General features: G+C 42.1%; 1 pseudogene; it reads right to left on the bottom strand.

Annotated features, from left to right (window-relative positions):
- Positions 1-6564: 6564 nt before the first annotated feature.
- LOC116102074 lies at positions 6565-8528 on the bottom strand (annotated as a pseudogene).
- Positions 8529-15568: the final 7040 nt, after the last annotated feature.

Here is a 15568-nt window from a genome sequence, read left to right as displayed (position 1 = left end):
CAGCAAGCACATTTACCCACTGTTTTAATTAGGGTTTCTATACTATGAAGAAGCAACATGACCAAAAGAAACCTGGGGAGAAAAGTATTAATCTTAAATATCCTGAGTCACACAGTCCATTGAGGAAAACCAAGGAAGGGAGTCAAACTGGAAAAGAATCTGGAGGTAGTAGTGAATATAGAGCCAACTGTTTTCTCATCCTTTTATTTTTAAAGTTTTATTTATATATTTTATGTGTGTGGGTGCCCTTCCTTAATGCACACCAGAAGAAGGAATCAGATCACATTACAGATGATTGGGAGCTACTATATGGTTGTTGGGATCTGAACTTAGGACCTCTGGAAGTCCTCTTCACAATGGAGCCATCTCACAACCAAGCTCAGCCTGTTTTCTTATAGACACTAGGTCCACAAGTACAGTAGTGGCACAAGCTACAATGGACTAGGCCTTCTCATATCAATCACTAATTAAGACAATACCTTGTAGGTTTGCCTTCAGCCCAATCTCATTGAGGCATTCTCTCAGTTGACACTCCCTGATCTCAGAAGACTTTAGCTTTTTTCAAACTGACACATGAAATAACTGTGAACAGAAGTGTTTCATACTTTAGCATTTCCTGTACTTTGTGAATACTTTGGCATGAATTTGATGGTAGTACAATCTTAATCTGAAAACTTAAAGATGGAAAGTAATCTGAAATCTGAAGTTTTTTCAAGACTCTTTAGATTCTGGTCCTTTTTGATCTTAGATCAGGGATTCTCCTGTGATTTCTTCATAGGCTGACTTGGAATATTCTGTAAGACAGCACTGCTTGACAGATGATACCCAGCAATATTAGTGCCAGCAAAAGTACAAGGCACAAGATTATGAACTTCCTGTAGCTGCTTTGCAGTTGATGCAAATACTGGCCTCGGGAGAGAGGACTGACAAGTAGAGCTGGAGGTTTTGGATAGAGGAAAACATGGACACCATGGTACCAGCATTCCTCAGGTTGGTTGTTTTTTTGTGTGTTTATGTGATTGCATGTGTGTGTTCACCATTCCATGTATGTGAAGGTCAGAAGACTACTTACAGGAGTTATTTCATTCCTTCTGTTATGTGAGTTTAGAATAGTGAGCTCAGGTTTTTAGGCTTGAGAGCAAGTTCCTTTACTCACTGATCCATTTTGGTGTCCACGTTCTTCTACTTTAATAGTGTCTCCTGAAGGCACAAGAGAATCAAGAGACTAATACGGGACCCTACTTCTCTTTCTATATTTTGTTATGCCACACAATGCTGAGGTTAGAACCCAGATTTACTACTTGCTAGGCAACAGCTCTACTATTGTGCTCTCCCAAAGTTCAGTGTTGGGCATTTCTGAATAAATAAACACATAAGGGATAGAAATTTCAGTTCTGATAAAATTCATGTTGCTGATCAAGAAGTGGCACTGTACTTGAATATTTGGAGTACTAGTAGAGGCTATGACACATGTCAGTTATAGCCCAACATCAGTTTTTCAAGTGCAATTCTCCAGTCTTTCATTCTTGAAGGCTACATTGACTCCATGTTTTGTACAGTACTGCTTTTACAGGACAGACTCTTACTCTAGCTCTGACTGTCCTGAAAGCCATAATGCAGACCAGACTTCTCTCATATTCAAAGAAGGCATCCGCATGCCTTCTCGTAAGTGCTCAGATTAAAGAAGTGAACTACTATATCAGGTTTTCAGAAGGTTCTTTAAGTTATTGGAAGTGTCTTGCTGTGAGCTGACCACCTTGAGTAAAGCTTAGTTTTGTGTGTGTGTGTGTGTGTGTGTGTGTGTGTGTGTGTGTGTGTGTGTGTGCGTGTAGGGGTTCACATGAATTTGATCATGTTTAGATTGGAAGATAGTTTTTAGACACCAGAGAGCTGTCCAGGGCCCTCCCTGTAGGCTGCATGTGCACACACTCAGTTCATACTTGCACTCCTCTTTCTGACAACTACAGTGTCAGTTTTCCCTGTGCAGCTTCCGTGGTGGTTTATAATACTGGGAAGTGAGAGAGAAATGAGAAAATGCAAAAAGGAAAGTTTGGCTGTGTTGATGGTGTCATAACCCCTAGTTGGAAGGAAGAGACCAGCCTTCCATTCAGGCCATCATGGACCTGAAGTTACCCAAGTCCAGTCCTGTGAAGAAGAGTGCCCCTCAGCACAGCTGCTTACAACAGGTTAAAATGCATGTGCTTTCTGAGAGGTGGAAATACTTTTAGCTTCTCCTGCCTCACCTGTCCTTTGGTGTGCAACATGCAGCTTAAAAAATTGAAAAACAGCATAGAGGAATATATGCAAGAGCAATGTAGAAGTAAATATGCAGAAGCAAGAAATTGAATGTGGGACTAAGAAAGAATAGATTCATCAGACACAGGAAACTGTATGTGAAGCCAGAGCTGTGGATGTCCCAGATGCCAGAACTGGAAGAAGGAGCCATAAGATACTATGGCAAGTACCTAAATAGTTTAGAGAAAAATATGGAGTGAATAAATGAACAAATGATACACAAAAATGCTAAAGAATGCTCATTGTTCTCGATGATGGTGACTGAGTGTGTAAAGTTAACACAGTAATAATTAGCCAGCATAGACCTACCACAAGATCGCAGACACACTAGTAGCTTACACGTGCTAGGCAAGTGTTCTGCAAGTGAGCTCAATATGTACCTCCTTTCGATATTTCATTTTGAGCCCAGTGTAAGTTGCCCAGGCCAGCCTTGAAGTTTTGATTTCCCTACCTCAGCTTCTCAAGGATGTGAGATAACATGTTTTCACCCCCAGATATAGCAACAATTATTTTGTGCCTGCTCTGAGATCTCTTTCTGGATATCTTGGACATGGATGTTGCCAACTTGGAAAATTACAACCACAGCAGCAGGTGTCTTCAGAATGATACTTTATTTGACCACTAGATGTCAGGAGAGTGTTGTGAACGAAACAAGGCTAGTGCTTTCCAGAGTCAGGGAGTGCTTTCCTTCCATTTCTGTTAAAAATTATCTTGGAACATTAGCTTGCTTTTCACCACACTGAGAATGACAGGGAATCTGGCATTGTATGGTGTTCTCTGGAAGTACAACACTTAGGCAGCTACCTGAGCAAGGGCCTGCTGCTCAGTCATGGCTGTATGAGCACAGCCCCCTGCATCAGCACTGTGGGGTCTAGACATCACTCCTACCTTTGCAGAATTAGGTTTGTGGGGTTTTGTGGAAAGATTACTTTCTTGCTTCTTATAGGGTGTAGTTTCGCTCCTTGATGTTTTCCATCTCTTGTCCTTTGTAAGGCTGGATGTGTGGAATGATATTATGTGAATTTGGTTTTGTCATGGAATATCTTGGTTTCTCCACTTAACTGTAATTGAGAGTTTTGCTGGGTATAGTAGCCTGGGCTGTCATTCTTGTTTTATTAGGATCTGTATGACATCTGCACAGTATCTTCTAGCTTTCATAGTCTCTGGTGAGATGACTGGTGTAATTCTGATAGGCCTTTCTTTATATGTTACTTGTCCTTTATCCCTTACTGCTTTTAAAATTTTTTTCTTTGTTTAGTGCATTTGGTGTTTTTACTATTATGTGACAGGACGAATTACTTTTCTGGTCCAATCTATTTGGAGTTCTGTAGGCTTCATATATATTCATGATCATCTCTTTCTTAGGTTAGGGGAGTTTTCTTCTATAATTTTGTTGAAGATATTTACTGGCCCTTTAAGTTGGGAGTCTTCAGTCTCTTCTATACCTATTATCCTTAGGTTTGGTCTTCTCAGTGCGTCCTGGATTTCCTGGATGTTTTGGGTTAGGAGCTTTTTGCTTTTTGCATTTCCTTTGACTTTTGCGTCAATGTTTTCTAAGTTGTCTTCTGCCCCTGAGATTCTCTCTTCTATCTCTTGCATTCTGTTGGTGATGCGTGCATGAATGGCTCCTGATTTCTTTCCTAGGTTTTGTATCTCCATGGTTGTCTCTCTTTCTGCTTTCTTTATTGTTTCCATTTCCATTTTTAGGTTCTGGATGGTTTTGCTCATTTCCTTCACTTATTTGATTGTGTTTTCCTGTAGTTCTTTAAGGGATTTTTGTGTTTCCTCTTTAAGAGCCTCTTTACATGTGTTCTCCTTTATTTCCTTGAGTGTGCTATTTATGTCTTTTTTAAGGTCCTGCATCATCATCATGATAAGTGATTTTATATCTGAATCTTGCGTTTCTGGTGAAATGGTGTGTCCAGGACTTGCTATGGTGGGAGAATTGGGTTCTGATGATGGCAAGTGACCTTGGATTGTGTTGTTTATTTTTTTCCGCTTCCCTCCACCAACCCCCCCGGCATGTGTTTAACTCTAGTGTTACCTGCCCTTGCTAAATCTGACTGGACCCTGTCCTTCCTGTGACCCTAGTTGTGTCAGAACTCCTCAGAATCAAGCTGACTCTGTAATCCTATGATTCTGGGATCCTGGGATCCTGAGCTTGTTAAATCACCTGGGAGTGTGGCTTTCTCTGTGAGTTGTAGGACTGGCTGCAGAGCTTGTGCCCAAGCTCTGCAGAACACTAACCCAGACAGACCAAAAGGAACAGGAGTCACTGGGTTGGTGGAGTTCCTGTGTGCCTGGTCCTGCTGGACCCAGTTACTCCCAACTTTGGGACAGATGTTGCTTCCTGCTCACCTCTGATCTGGAATGTGTCAGAGTGCCTGGGAGTGGAGATTCCTCTGGGTGTTGTGGGACTGGCTGCGGAGGTTGTGCCCAAAGTCTGCTCTGGACCCTAGCTCAGACAGACCAGAAGGAACCAGAGTCACTGGGCTGGTGGAGTTCCTGTGTGCCTAGTCCTGCTGGTTCCAGTTACTCCCAGTGTTGGGACAGATGTTGCTTCCTACTTACCTGTGATCCTGGGTGTGTCAGAGCACCTGGGAGTGGAGCTTCTTCTGGGTGTTGTGGGACTGGCTGTGGAGCATGCACCCAAGGTCTGCTCTGGACCCCAGCCCACACAGACCAGAAGGAACCTGAGTCACTGGGATGGTGGAGTTCCCGTGTGCCTGGTCCCGCTGGTCCTGGTTACTCCCAGTGTTGGGACAGATGTTGGTTCCTGCTCACCTCCGATCCGGGTGTCTCACCTTATTTTTTAAAAAGATTTAGTCATGTAGTTTATATATGTGAATGCTTTTTTTTAAATGCATACCATGAAATAAATTAGATCCCATTATAGATGGTTGTGAAACATCATTTGGCTTCTGGGAATTGAACTCAGGACATTTAGAAGAACAGCTAGTGCTCTCAACCAATGAGTCTTGTTTTCAGCTACACTCAGCCAGTTTTCTTGTAGAACCCTATGTCCACCAACCCAGGAATGTCACCAACCCAGGAATGTCACCACCTACAAAGGAATGAGTCCTCCCACCTCAATGACTTAAGAAAATACCGTGCAGTTTTCCTTTCGGCTTCATTTTGTGAAGGCATTTTCTCAATTGTGACTCCTTTGACCCAAATGATTTTAGCTTGTTTCAAGTTGAAACAAAACTAAAGAGCATACACTGAACACCCTCTACAGCCTTTTAGTTTCTTTCTTGCTGCTATGACACAATACCTTCGCAGAAACAAGGAGGGGAGGTTTGTTTTGGGCTCATGTTCAGAGATCTGTAGTGAATTACAGCAAGGCAGGCATGGTAGAGTGGCACAGTTAATAGCAGTATGGTGTATGTCAGTGGCGTCCAATGTCATGGCTGACCAGGAAAGAGAGAGGCCAGAACCATGTCTCAACTGTAACCTTAAGGGCCACTCCTAATTATCCACTTCTCCTAGGAAGGCTGTGCTTCCTGAAGGTTATATAGCCTTCTCAGTTACTACCACCAGTTAGAAAAAATGCTCAATGGCACTGAGTCAAGAAATGACAAACACTGTCAAGAAGGCAGAAAAATCTTCTGGATAACTGGTAAGGATGTAAGCTTTTACATCATGTACAGGAGTTGTAGCAGGCCACCAGACCTTACCACAACTGAGACCATGCTGGAAACACCAAGCTGACCTTATGGAAATAGGAGAGTGTAGTTAATACTCAGTATGTACTTCAAGATATACCATGTCCAGTGCATTAAAAACTCAAAAATATGGGCTGTGGTCACACACGCTTTTAATTCCAGCACTTGGGAGGCAGTGGCAAGCAGATTTCTGAGTTTGAGGGTAACCCAGTCTACAGAGTGAGTTCCAGGAGAGACAGAGTGATCCAAAAAATCCTGCTTTGAAAAACCAAAAAAAAAATGTGATAAAAGAATGCAAAATTTTTTTAGCACAACCATAGCATTTTCTCAATTGATTTAACATTAAATAAATTTCTTAAGTTTAATTTCATATAGAATACAAATAAGAACTAAATCATCACAGAGAAGAAAACAGAATAAAATAACCAACTTCACATTCTATAGGCATTTTACTAACTATTCAAATACATGTGGGTATGTTTTTTTTCTATCCATCTATATCTACTTAGTCTTCTATATTCTTGCACATATACCTATGTATATACATATTTACATTTTTGTGTCATTTTACTCATCTGTATCAGTCAATATATCTCTTCAAGTGTATGTCCAAATGCACTTTGTTACAAAGATCTTGGCAGCTCTTACATTGCATAGCCATAATATTGAGAAATATCCATATCCTTCTCCCTCTGAAGGAAAACCTGGAGTTTTCCAGTTGAAGGGTTCTTGGCAGCATTCTCACGCTCCTGTTGTGCACAGTTCTTCATGGCCTCCCTCTCTGGCCTTTGCTCTTTTGGGATGGGCTGTGAGACAACTGGTCCCAGAATGTCGACTTTCCTCCATGGAATGGGTTGGCGGCTGAAGTCTTGCAGCAGATATTGGGTTTGAGGTTTGGGAGGTGATGGTACCTTGTTCCTGGCATCAATAACAAGCTCTCTTTGGAATGAAGTGTGAGATGATGCTCTGTATGGTGCAGGCCTTGAGGTGGCCAACTGAGACGCAGCACTAGACTGGATGGGGTTGTTTACATTAAGTTGTGTGGCACTGGAGGAAATTGGAGGAGCTGTCTTGGCAGAGGCCATCAAAGAAGTGCTGACAGAAGGTGGTTGGGCTGGCCTGAGTGTGGTAGGTTGAGATGAGTGAGAGTGAGGCTGCACAGTAAGTTGCAGTGGGCCTGCATAAAGCCTGGGAAAGGGGCTTTCTAGAAGCAGGTCTGGATTGAGGCTTCTCAAGGGTTGGAAAAGGCAGAGGTACTAATTTGACCTTCCCAGCTGGGGGCAGCTCATACTGGGATAGAGATAGACAATCTTTGTCCTCTCTGCTCTCGGCTCTCTGAACCTTCCCTGAACTTTTTGGAGGAACCTGGCCCTCACCTGGCATGTTTAGCACTGTTGTATTAATTGGGCCTGAACCTGGATCTTTGTTGCTGGTGAAGGGTTTTAGACCCCTGAAGGAGGAGATGCCAGTTTTCTTCTCATTCTTCCCACTCTTCTTCCCCAGTGGGTGGAAGACTTGCCCAGACTCCAGCATGTGAATGCCAAGGTGGGTTCGAGGCTTCTTGAAGCTGTTACATCTGCTCTCAGGTGGATTCCTCTTCCTCTTGGTCTTGGAGATGGTGGGCTTCTCTTCTGCTTTGACTCTCTTCCTTGACTACTTAAGCTCTTCAGTTTTCTTAGCATTCTTCTCTGGTCAATTTGGTCTTTCTTGCCGGTGTGTTCTGACTCTTTTGTTCTTGCTGGTGGGCACTTTGGGAGCTTTGCCCTCTGGCTACTTTGCTATGTTTTCAATAGCCCTATCACTGGCTCCAGCAACTCCCAAAACCCCCTCTCCCTCTAGCAGGTCACAGTGCTGGATTTTGGCCTGAGGAGCTCCTTCAAGCAGCTCAGAGGGTGTATGTTTATTCTTCCTCACCTGGTCAGAGCAACTACTAATGACTCTCCAGTTTTCACAGGACTGATCCTGGTCTATGTCTGTGAGGGTGTTGAGGAGTTGGGGAAGCTGAATGTCTGCCTCCAGTGTAGTGATGTCTTTAAAGTCAAAGCTGGATCCAATCACATTCTCTAGTCCCACAAGCTTATTTGGACCCAAGGTGGAGTCTCCCAAATGGGCACTATCAGAAGCAGGCTTCTGTCTTAGACTCTCACTATCAGTGCAGTGCAGAGGCTGCTGCAAGTCAGGATGTTTCAAAGTCATGACTGGTGTGTCTTGGTTTCCTTTTGTGCCCTCATAGGCATCCAGAGTCTTTAAAAACTCGTCTTTTATCTTACTGATATTTTTGTTCTCTGTTTGTTCCAGACTCGGAGCTGGAGGCAAGGCCAAGAATTCTGAAGGACTGTGAATGGGCGCTGCTAATGCTCTGTCCCCATTGTCAGCTGGTAGAATTATGTCAGAAACCTGGGTAAAGGTGTTGCAGAGTTCTGGAATCTGAAGCTGACATTGTGTCTGCCCTGAAGGTGGCAATCCCAGGGACGTCTCCATTCGAACCACTGGAAATGAGTGAATGAAGAAGTCAGTGCCTGGGGTAAATGTGATGTTCCCCACCCCCAACCCCATTTCCTAGTACCACAGCATTCTGGCCCTACAACACTGGGATGGCACTCCTATGAGCTCTTGTTGAGGAGCTTGGATGCTTCCTCTGTTTGCAGACAGATTGCTAACGGCTCTGTTTCTGCAGACCATTGCATGTCACGTCTTCTCAGATATTTTTGTTTTCCTTCTTGTGTGGTTTGTGGAGGAAAACCCTCAGTGGGTCGATTACTAAATTCCCTGGACATATGTTCCTCACTTTCCTTCCCCTTTGTCTTTAATAAGAGTGCCTCTCATTTTAGTGGAACTTTGCGATTAGGTAGGTTGTCTGGTCCATAGTTTCCAAAAACTTACCTGACACTTAAAATAATTACTTAGATGACCCAAAAATCTTGGTTATTTTTAATGTGGGTTTAGGTATACAAACCCTCGTAGGCACTCCTGCAAAGCAAGCATTTAAACAACCAAATATTTTCTCTAGCCCCATGTTTCACAATCTAATATGGAAAGTGGAATGAGAATTTGAAATTGTTGGGGTTGGGTGTGACTCAGTAGTAGAGAACATGTCCACATGATTGTATGTTCTTAGACATGGGTTACCTATGAAGTACCACAGCAAAGAAAGATCAGGAAGGAGTCCATAGCAGTGTATGGGTGGATGGGACTGATTATCTTGGGTAGTAATTTACATGTGTGACTATGGTATGCTCCATGGGTATTCCTTTAAACAGGATGGATGTCACTCACTGTGGCCTTGCATTCTCTCTTTTGATAGAGTCTGAAGGTGGTGGTAGAAAGCCAGTGCTGGATTTAGCCTGACAGGACACTCACTTTCCCTCTGTGTGGAGTGTACACTACTAAAATGTAGAGGTCAGTCTCCTTGGAGTGCTGATCCCACTACTTCCCTCCTGCATCTGTACTCACCGGGAAGACTGTTGCCTGGCATGGACTGAGCAGATGTAGAATAGGAGAAGGCAGAGGTAAAGAGTGGTATTTGGACATTCCTTGGCTGTATCTCCTTCAGCACCATCACCATTTCTCGTTGGAGCACAGAGATCTGACTCCCAGGGTAGGACAGAGAGTCATGGGCCTGCAAACACTGTCCAAATTCTCCAATTATAAGAGGACCCAGGCTATTGTGCTTATAGTAATAGACCTGGCTACCCTCCTGGTAGGAAGGTACCAGGCTGTGTCCTTGATTTGGCATCTGCGGACGTGTGACCTGGACAAAGCTGTCAGATATAGTTGGATAGAAAGGACCTATGGCATTAGGATGTAAAATTTTATCACACTGGTTTGTCACAGCCAGAGAGGAGAGTGTAGTGTCCTGGTCAATATTAGTCACATTGAATTTCTGGAGTGCATCTTCCTCCCACCTGTGCTTCCAGTGAAATCCCACTTGAGAGCACCTGAGGATGCCTAGGTGGAGATCTGTCCTGGCTCAGTCAGCACAGTCAGCATGGTTGTGCCAGCATGTGGGTTAAGATAGGCATTACCCATGAGTGGCTGGAGAAAAGTGCTGGGTGATGATGGCAGAAGCCATGCTGAACTCAGATCTGGGCTCTAGACCCTGGAGGTGTTGCACACCCTTCCTGAGTGTGTGGAGTTGCTCAGCAGAGGCAGAGAAGGCTGCAGAGACCTTTCTGTCCCAAACCGAGGTGAAGATGGGAAATTTTCTGTAGAGAGAAAGAAGACAGTGGGAAAATGATGAGGTTGATGCTTTCTAGGTTTCTGTGGGCAGCAGTGCTTCTCTCCAGTTTGGACTGGCTGAGATTGACAAAAACAGAAGTTTCCTCCAACATCCCAATTGCAAGTGCTCAGATTGATTCTTGTCACTAGCCAGAATGACACTCATTTGATGAACTACCAGATCTTCCTCTGTGGGTGTGGAATTCATGGTTGAACTGGTTCAACCTTTGCTCCAACCTAGACACAGCCCTTCTTTGCCCTTCTTTGTCTTGCTCTCATACCTGCTGTGACACTGTGTCCTAGAGTAGAAGTGTTTAGAGGTAGGAGAGCCTTAGATATCTTCTCAAGCTTCTGCCTTTTTCCTGTCCTGAGCACATTTATGTAAAGAAAAATGGTCTCTTAGAGTAGTCTGGCCTTGAAATCACAGATGCTTCCGGATCTGATCTGTTCCTGTTATAGGTGAGTCCCAGGATCACCATGCCCATTTGTACTCTGTGGGTGTTTTGGTTTTTAAAAATTCCACCTCAGGGAGTTTGTATATGAATGTTGTATTTACTTAATTTATTTTGTTAACTCTTCCTTTGTCCCTCCTCCTCCTTTTATAACTGATGATATTTAAGTATAACTCTTAAACACCTATGTGTTTGTGACTTTATGTATATAACCCACTGGTAACATTTCATGGTGGTACATGTGTTTAGCACTGACCCATTGGGTTTTGCTAACCTATTAGAAGGTTGATCCCTAAATAAGATTTACTCTTCCTCTGTTACTGTTAATTGCATGTGACTCTTGTAGAAGGGAAGCCTTGTGAGGATTTCCCAACTGTTTCAGTTCTTGTTGTACAGAGAACAACCGACTATGGAGTTCCCATCCCCAACTGATAATATACACCACAACCATCGCATGCAAGAATCAGAGAACTGCCGGGCGGTGGTGGCGCATGCCTTTAATCCCAGCACTTGGGAGGCAGAGGCAGGAGGCAGATTTCTGAGTTCAAGGCCAGCCTGGTCTACAGAGTGAGTTCCAGGACAGCCAAGGGTACACAGAGAAACCCTGTCTTGAAAAACCAAAAAAAAAAAAAAAAAAAGAATCAGAGAACTCTGCACAATATGTGGTAGATTTTAAGAGCTGGGGACCAGAAGAAATAATATTCTCTAAATGTGACAGTGAACTTGCACTTAGAGGAGTCTTAAAAATATGGTTGCCTAAACAAGTCTTGGGAATGACAATGCTTTGAGCCTTTTGATTTAAAATGTGTGGTTCTCTGCAACATTCGGTCCCAAGCTATCTTTGGGTTCCTTAAAGATCTCTGGAGCTTTGACTCCTTTTATTTCTCTGTTTTCCAGCCCTTCATTTTTATACTTTGGATTTTCTATGTAATCCAGTTCTTGTGGGTCTGTCTTTCATGTAACAGTTTCAATACTTCTTTCACTATAAAAACTCACTTCTTAGAGTCTAGTCCCCTCTCAGTCTCATCCACATTCACTTGTCTTTTTAAGCTTCAACATCACAGAGCACAGACCGTAGTAGGACTGTAATCTCTGTGAGGTGGATAAATAATCTGTTGAGAGTATACAATATGTGCAAAGTCTCATTCTAAGTAAGAACAAAAGCTAATATGACATTCAACATGTGACATGTATATCCATGTCACCCCTAATATTCTAAAGATTTAAACATATGATAAAAATAGGGAAAGATGTGCTAAAAAATGTTTGAAAATTTCTTTCCTCACCTGACATGGTTGGGGGCCTCTGTAGGGGAAGTAACTGTACTCCACCCTACAACTGAGCCAGATAAATGGTGGTCTTTGTTTGATAATCTGACCAAAATAGTGAGTGTATCCAGTATCAGAGAGAGCTCACTGGTCACTGGTCACAGGTCACCCGTAATGATCCAAATTTGTTTACAGGCAGCACCATGGAAACCCCAGTATTCTACCAGGTGTTGGTAGGCTAAGAGGGAGAGTGATGTCATAAATCAGTCAGTAGCCAATGGAAAGGACAGATTCTGAGCTGTAAGACAGGATTGAGTGGACAAAATACTAAAGAAACTGCAGCCCTGAAGGCTGAGGTATGTGCTGGTGAAAGGAGGTAATCGTCACAGGTCTGTTCCTTTGCCTTGCCTTTTAGCTTAGGAGATCATGGCAGTGTTTCTTATCAGATTCATTGACTGTTATTGATAATGTGCATATGATGTGTCACATTCCAACAGAGTGTATCGCATCAGCACACAATATGCACATGGACAGTAGCCTTGGGCAGGAAGGAGAGGGTCACCTAGGTTGAGGCAACTAGGTTGAGAAACTGTTTTGAGTTGTGAGGTGTCTGTATCTGTCCATGAACAAAGGAAGAAACTGAATGGATCCTTTGTGACTGTGTTGAAGGGCAGGGTTGAGTGCATTGAAAGCACTTTGTAGGACATTGTGAATCCCAAGACTGTTGTTATCTTTTGGTTTCTTGTCCAGGAGTCCTTTTTTCTTTATTTGGCCATACTGGCCCAGGTTGGACTCAGATCCTTATTCTCCCCTTTTCATCCTGCTTTGTAGCCTTTGATCCTTGGACTGGCTTCATCCTGCATCCTTACACTAGAGCGTGATAGCACAGTAAATTTACAGAAGCAGTGGTCTTGATTTCATCTGACACATGCATGTAACATGGGTTCTGCAGTTATCCCCAAACAACAGAAAGACTGATGATGAGTCTGGCTGCATGTGTTCCCTCTTTCAGTATTTGTTGCTATTCTGCTGCCCACATTCTGCTTCCTCTGGATATTTTCTCTACTCTTCTTTTATTTTCCAAAGACAGGATTTTCTATGTAACTCGTTGTTTTGCAACACACTGTGTATATCCCTCCAACTTCAGACTCATGGACATTCTTTTTATCTGTGGTTCTCTGTTTGGGAAATTATGGTTATGAGCTACCTAGACTGGGTACCTTCTCTCTTTGTCCTCAGTTGAACACAGAAGTACTGTACCTGCTTCCTCCTTCCAACAGACTCTGTAGAATCTTGGCCTTCTAACATTCTCTGCCCTGCTGGGATCTGAAATCTGGCTAAAAAGGAGATGGTGGAACAGGTGAACAGGTGGAAAACAAAAGGCCTTAGTTTGTGTAGGGTCTGGGGCTAAATGAAAAAAAATAGTAATGTATGTATTTTGATTCATTTTTGAATAAAGAACCAACCTTTTCACCATCTCAGGGTGTCTTCACAGAAATTAATTCACCTGGCATTATTTTGACACATAGAGAACTCTGTGTCTTTCCTCATTTTATCCTATGTTGCATCAACCATTTTTTCACTCCCTGGTAAGTTCATAGACTGATATTTGGTGTATGTCTAGTATGAATTTATACACATTTAGTATTCTTTATACTCAGAAAGCATTAATTCATACAACAGTATTGATTAGGGATTTTTAAATTAAAAATTATACTAGAGCCATTTTAGCTATTCTCCAGCAGTCCCATGAGATTCTAGAATATTCACGCAGGCGTTTTTACTCTGAGCTAGTGCAGTATCATGCAGCTGCATGTCTAGCTCAGTAGAACTGTCCCTCCATGCAGACAGTGTAAATTTGTTTAGTTCTGGCAAATTTCCACAGTATGAATGTCATTTTTCACATGACCCCAGAAATGTCATTCACACCTTTCCAGACAGCTGTCAAATGATTTGACACACTTGCCAAGATGGTGCTTCAAAATACACTCCTCAGTGAAGATGGTGCAAAAAAAATTGTCCTTCAGTAACACTGTAGACCCAAATGAGTATTGCCAGGACTCTGGCATTAAGCAGACTGAGAAGAAAGATAGAGATAGAAGAGGAAGGAGATGAAGAAGGAATCAGGAAGATAAAAGGAGAGAGAGAGACATACACACAGAGAAAAGAAGGATAGATACAGAGAGGTAGAATGTGACTTGTACTTCTTAAATCACACATTTTGTGTTTATTAATTTTAATTTTTCTACACTGATTTACTTGATTTTGCTTTTTAGAATGTATCCTGCTTCTAGTATCATTTACTTTCTTTCTCTCCCCCAGCTTCCCTCTAATCAGTTTTCATTCATATCTTTAATTAGGAAAGAACATGCTTCACTAGGATAACAAATAAATATAGTCAAATAAAAATATATACTGAGAAGAAGCAAATCTATCATTTCCAAGTTTAACATGGCCAACTGATGGAAGGAAAGGAGGCCCAAGTGCAGTCACCAGAGTAAGAAACCTCTTTGTCCTCACAGCTAATAGTCCCATAAAAATACTAAGCTGTAGAATATAGATTCCAACTTGTAGAGTGGTTCAAATCAGAAGTTCATTGTCTACTCCCACAAGTTTGTTGTTCCCATTGCCCTAGAATATTTTGTAGGCAAGACAAGTTGTAGGTCAAGAGTTTTGTGTCTGTGTTGGTTTCCAGGTTTCTCTTTCAGTGTCCTTTGCATAAGGAGTAACTTAACATTGCAAAGGCAGCAGAATGTACTGGTAAAGGCTCTATGTTGCCTTGTTGATGTTCAGTGAGTGTGTGAGTGTTCTCCTCAGCAATGGGACCCTCTCTGGTGATAGAAAGAACCCATTTGTCATAGAAAGAACATGATTTTGGTGATCTACATGGAACATATGGCCAACACTTCAACAGAGTTTTATGAAGTTTTACCACTGGAAGTCTTGCCAAGATAAGAAATGGGCTAAGACATTATACTCCCCATTACTAGGAATCCTCATTTGGATCCCCTTCATAGATTTTAGAAAGTTTCCTCTCAGTAGATTTCCATACCATACCCATAATGGCTTTTCGGTTCCAGTGTTCATTTCCTGCACTCTCTTCTTCTACCTCATAACCACTACCAGCCAAACCATAATTTTCATTCCCAACAACCCATTTATGCTTTTAGAATATACTCTATTATACTACACACAAGAGTAGATCTACTGATTGTAGTAAATACATTCCATAGGTGCCTTTATGGTTTTTCATTACCTCGCTCAGGATGATTTTTTTTCTAGGTCCATTCATTTGGCTGCACATTGTATAATATACAATTTTGTATAGCTGAGTATGATTTGATTGTTTTAACATAACTGTCCTAGTTGTTGGATGGAGTATTCATTGGGTATATGCCCAAGAGTAGTATATATGGATCTGCAGTTTGTTCAAATTCAACTTACTGTTGAACTGTCATATTTATTTCAATCATGGTTGTTCAAGTTTGCATACTCACTAGAAATGAAGGAATGTTACTCTGCTCCACATCCTCACCAGCATGATTTGTTTTGTTACTGATCATAGAAATTCTAAGAGGTAGAAGATTATATCTCAAAATGCTTTTTTTTTTCAATTCTTTTTTTTATTTTCTTTATTTACATTTAAATTTCTCCATTCCCAGTTTCCCCT

Source organism: Mastomys coucha, unplaced genomic scaffold (assembly GCF_008632895.1).
Source record: "Mastomys coucha isolate ucsf_1 unplaced genomic scaffold, UCSF_Mcou_1 pScaffold21, whole genome shotgun sequence".
Taxonomy (NCBI): Eukaryota; Metazoa; Chordata; class Mammalia; order Rodentia; family Muridae; genus Mastomys; species Mastomys coucha.
Note: the sequence above shows the minus strand (reverse complement) of the source record. Positions and strands in the feature narration are given on the sequence as shown.